The sequence below is a fragment of the Littorina saxatilis genome, linkage group LG16 (genome assembly GCF_037325665.1).
Source record: "Littorina saxatilis isolate snail1 linkage group LG16, US_GU_Lsax_2.0, whole genome shotgun sequence".
In the NCBI taxonomy this organism is placed as follows: Eukaryota; Metazoa; Mollusca; class Gastropoda; order Littorinimorpha; family Littorinidae; genus Littorina; species Littorina saxatilis.
In genome coordinates this window covers 8373453-8378943 of record NC_090260.1, presented here as the reverse complement: position 1 = coordinate 8378943, position 5491 = coordinate 8373453, and the positions used below count along the sequence as shown (strand labels likewise).

General features: G+C 41.0%; 1 long non-coding RNA gene across 1 annotated transcript; it reads right to left on the bottom strand.

Moving 5' to 3' along the window:
• Positions 1-1178: 1178 nt before the first annotated feature.
• LOC138950308 (uncharacterized) lies at positions 1179-3466 on the bottom strand. The gene is made up of 3 exons (XR_011450601.1): positions 3333-3466; positions 2742-2812; positions 1179-1842 (listed from the first exon to the last, which is right to left on the bottom strand). It is a non-coding gene; the product is annotated as an uncharacterized lncRNA (long non-coding RNA).
• Between the last annotated feature and the right edge of the window lie 2025 nt (positions 3467-5491).

Below are 5491 nucleotides of genomic sequence, written 5' to 3'. Positions count from 1 at the left end.
CCGTTTATCGTCGGCAGAACCGACCACTTCCTGCCCCCTGGGCGGAAGAGGACTAAAACGGTCCCCGATATTCTCATAAAGAGACGTACGGAGGCGCTCGTCCTTTCGCTGCTCATAAGAACTCTCACGACATCCATCGCCAGAGAGAGCCCCCTGAGCTCGCACACCGGCAAGCGGTGTAGACATACCTTGAACTGGTGTCACATTCAGAAGAGACACCAACTTGGTACTCCCATCCTGCGAAGCATGGACATCCGCCCGAGTCACAGTCGCCGAAGGCTGAACGGAAGTCGAAGCCGGAACTGCAGGAGACTGCCGTAACTGTGCTAAAGAGAGAACATCAGAAACACCCGACGGAAGCGCACGTAATTCCTCCCTAGTGGAAGATAATTCCGACGCAAGTGTCGAAACTTGAGCGCTCAAAGTCAACAATAAAGACGCAACTTCAGCTGGCGCTAACCCAGGGCAGCCATCTGAAGTTGAAGCAGAAGCAGAAGAAGAAGTTCTTTTGCGCGAACCGCCACTCTTGCCAGAACGTAAACAAGCCTGACCGGAAGTTAAACTGACGTCTGCTAACACGGGAGATTTAACAGAAGTTGAATCAGAAGAAACAGACGCGGATTTTCCTGCGCCCTTCTCTCTCCTCGAGCTACGTTTAGGAGGCGAATCGTCAGGCACCTGCCTCGAACTCGGCTTCCTATTCACGCTATCAACAAGCGCAGCCTCCGCCATAGCGAAAGAACTCACGAAAAATTTCAAAGAAAAACAATTTCAGAAAAATTTCACAAGTACAAAACGAGCGACGAAAAACGTCGCTAAAGTTATAACAAAACGGAAAGATCTCACCACACAAGTAGGTAAAGGTGAACAGCTAGGCGACGACCAAGGGGAGATGCCAAAGCCAAAGACTATGACAAAATGCTGAAGACAGCAGGAGCGTACATCAGGAGCGTCCTTCCCAGTTGAACCGCTGAGAGAGAATGATACAAATGGCGGCGTATGCGCACGCATACGGATGTTGGACCGGACATCGGTCTGATATTATGGGATGGATCACTCTTTTTTAGGGTGGTCTCCCTTGTTACCAAGGGGAACGCGTACAGCGTTACCAGCACTGAACTAGAGTTAATTGCTATATGTGAGTTGGGTAATAATATGTAATTTAATGCCAAAATAATGTACTTATTTACTATTAGCATTAATTTTAGCTGGTCATTCAAACCAGAGCTTGTTCTAGAACTCCACAAGAACAACCATGGCAGTTGGCAATGGCACTGGCAGAATACAGATCAAAACAATATTAGTATTAGCCTCACCAAGGGTTGACTTCCCATCAAAATGAATGACGGACTGAATCAAACTTCAGAGACATTACAATTTTTCACAACGATTTTTTCAGCAAACAGCCATGTTTACCTGTACAAATGTATCAGTGATATCACTATGAGTATGACAGTATGACAGTGTGGTAAGCTTACCGACGATTCGTTCAGTATAGTCTTTCTATGTAAGTAGTGGTCCAGTGAACGATACCTTCCGCCTGTGGTTCGAGACAGAGATTAAGTTGAAACTTAATTCGAGAAGCCAAACACTGACGAATACTTACGTATTTTGAGCAAAACCCACGCACGTCGACCACAAGTTGATGTCTGCTGGAGTACGTAATCATAACGTAGAGGACAACAGTTTCACTTGGCTGGCTTCGGTTATTCCCACCTGTATCTGTTCCTTGCTGTTCTCCAAGAGACACCATGGTGCAGCAAGCTGAAGGGTGTCCTGTCGTATTTCCTCGAAGTTGTAGTAGGCAACCAGGTCAGGAGCAGGAGGTGGGGGGCGACTGACCTGCAGCAGAATTCAAATCAATTAGTCAAGTCACTATGACATATATCTTTATTGTTATCGCCACACGACGGGCGCTGTGGCGGGGTGGTAAGACGTCGGCCTCGTAATCGGAAGGTCGAGGGTTCGAATCCCGGCCGCGGCCGCCTGGTGGGTTAAGAGTGGAGATTTTTCCGATCTCCCAGGTCAACTTGTGTGCAGACCTGCTAGGGACTTATCCCCTTTCGTGTGTACACGCAACCACAAGACCAAGTGCGCACGGAAAAGATCCTGTAATCCATGTCAGAGTTCGGTGGGTTATGGAAACACGAAAATACCCAGCATGCTTCCTCCGAAAGCGGCGTGTGGCTGCCTAAATGGCGGGGTAAAAACGGTCATACACGTAAAAACACGAGTGTACATGGGAGTTTCAGCCCACGAACGCAGAAGAAGAAGTTATCGCCACACCAACCCTACATTTTTCCTACCATACTGTATTTGTTATCCGAGAGAGAAAAAATCCATGTTGCAGACTCAACTGGAAAAATTCCCTTCTCCATCATCTAGTGGACAGAGCTCACATGATTTCAAACAAATCTTTTTTTAAAGTCACATACTTTGTGCGACAGTGTTAGTTTACTGTAACTGTAATTTATAAATAGCAAATTAAAAAATATCACTTATAAATCAGATAATCAGCTAAATGCCTGGCAGATGACCCTCATTCAAAGTGAGTCATGGCTAAACCATGAAACTAGAAAAACAGGTTATACCACAATATAAATCTGACAGCGGACAAAAACTGAGAAAACACCCAGTATACATGTACCGGTACTCACAAAAGAGTTACAAGTAGCATATTATCACTATCAGTATCACTAATAGCATACTATACTGGGCAAATAACAGCAATTTTTACTCACTGGGGGTTTCCTGGCTGGAGTCTTTGGTGTTTCTACTGACTTCTGTAGCACATGGTTGGTTGGCAAACTTCCTAGCCCAGCAAAAAAACATGCAAAGAAAATGTTCAAAATGCTGAGTCGAAATTATAAGTTAAATTAACTAAACAGACCTATACATTTAGATCTATTGAAATAGAAACAAGAATTAGTAAAACACACTTCTACAAATCTGTCAAGAATGAACAAGACTGACTCAGTGACCGAGTAGACCGAGTAAAACAACAAAAGAAATCTAAGTTCTAACCCAGAAGTTTACTAGAATATATTCAAAAACACATTATCACAAGAACAAAGAGTGGTTTTTTCCCCATTACCTAATAATTATAGCTCAGAATTACGCCTTTGTCAATGTATGATTCAGAATACGATTGTGTTATTTTTTGTCTGCGAGCTGTAAAAGTATTAGTTACTACTAGTACTAAGCCTCATACTGATTGATTGATTGATTGATACTACTAGAACTTCGACACTTGAAACATTACAAGCAAAACAACACAGCACAGACAATCAGATGAAAGCTTATTTTCGCTATATTACTAGTTTTTTACGTACCGTATTTGAAGCATGTTTCTTTGAAATGTCGGGAACATATCCTCGCATTCTTCGGGTTGAAAAGCTTGTCAGCACGGTTGATTTTGTGTATAAGAGCAGCTCTCCATTCGGCATCCGCTTGTTTCCGTTTGGTATACCATGGAAAGTTATAAGCGTTGAAGATCTTAGTGAGCTCACGCTGCATCCAGGCATACAACAATTTGCACCGGGCATCTTGAAATCATGGTTCACTTCTCTGGCATCATCGAAAAATGGCGAAACGGAAGTGACTTTTTTCGGAATGCAGCTTTCTTCCGGTTGTCAGCACTTACCGCGAGCGCAGCGAGTTGGCGATTGATCCAGTCAATACACAACTATGCGCCGGCATAGACCACTGATCTAACAAGAAAAATGTTCATTCAAAATGAACAGCGTCGATGCAATGTCCACCAAAGATTTATTTTGGGACGTGTTAAAGGTTAGGGTCAAAAGTTAATGAATTGCATGTTGTGCTGGATATATAAATTGTTTATTTCAGTCAATGCTTGCTATGAATTGATCAAACAGCCACAAGAAAAAAAACACTTTTTAATTAAAAAATAGAGCTTGTTTGAAACAGGTAGAAAGGAAGAGTTGATATTGCAATATCTGTACGTGGGAATGTGGTGAAAAAGAGTGCTAAAAGTAGTAAGTCAGTCTCAGATCCATTTCAAATATTTATTGCAGAAAAACAAAATACAAATTACAAACAAGTCGCGTAAGGCGAAAATACAACATTTAGTCAAGTAGCTGTCGAACTCACAGAATGAAACTGAACGCAATGCAACGCAGCAAGACCGTATACTCGTAGTCCACCGCTCACGGCATAGGCAGTGAAATTGACAAGAAGAGCGGGGTAGTAGTTGCGCTGGGAAGGATAGCACGCTTTTCTGTACCTCTCTTCGTTTTAACTTTCTGAGCGTGTTTTTAATCGAAACATATCATATCTATATGTTTTTGGAATCAGGATCCGACAAGGAATAAGATGAAAGTGTTTTGAAATTGATTTGGAAAATTTAATTTTGATAATAAATTTTATATATTTAATTTTCAGAGCTTGTTTTTAATCCGAATATAACATATTTATATGTTTTTGGAATCAGCAAATGATGGAGAATAAGATAAACGTAAATTTGGATCGTTTTAGAAAAAAATAATTTTTTTTACAATTTTCAGATTTTTAATGACCAAAGTCATTAATTAATTTTTAAGCCACCAAGCTGAAATGCAATACCGAAGTCCGGGCTTCGTCGAAGACTACTTGATCAAAATTTCAACCAATTTGGTTGAAAAATGAGAGCGTGACAGTGCCGCCTCAACTTTCACGAAAAGCCGGATATGACGTCATCAAAGACATTTATCAAAAAAATGAAAAAAACGTTCGGGGATATCATACCCAGGAACTCTCATGTCAAATTTCATAAAGATCGGTCCAGTAGTTTGGTCTGAATCGCTCTACACGCACGCACACACGCACGCACACACGCACACACATACACCACGACCCTCGTTTCGATTCCCCCTCGATGTTAAAACATTTAGTCAAAACTTGACTACATGTAACAAGTCGCGTAAGGCGAAAATACAACATTTAGTCAAGTAGCTGTCGAACTCACAGAATGAAACTGAACGCAATGCCATTTTTCAGCAAGACCGTATACTCGTAGCATCGTCAGTCCACCGCTCATGGCAAAGGCAGAACAATTGACAAGAAGAGCGGAGTAGTAGTTGCGCTAAGAAGGATAGCACGCTTTTCTGTACCTCTCTTTGTTTTAACTTTCTGAGCGTGTTTTTAATCTAAACATATCATATCTATATGTTTTTGGAATCAGGAACCGACAAGGAATAAGATGAAAGTGTTTTTAAATTGATTTCGACAATTTAATTTTGATAATAATTTTTATATATTTAATTTTCAGAGCTTGTTTTTAATCCAAATATAACATATTTATATGTTTTTGGAATCAGAAAATGATGGAGAATAAGATGAACGTAAATTTGGATCGTTTTATAAATTTTTATTTTCATTTACAATTTTCAGATTTTTAATGACCAAAGTCATTAATTAATTTTTAAGCCACCAAGCTGAAATGCAATACCGAAGTCCGGGCTTCGTCCGGGCTTCGTCGAAGATTACTTGA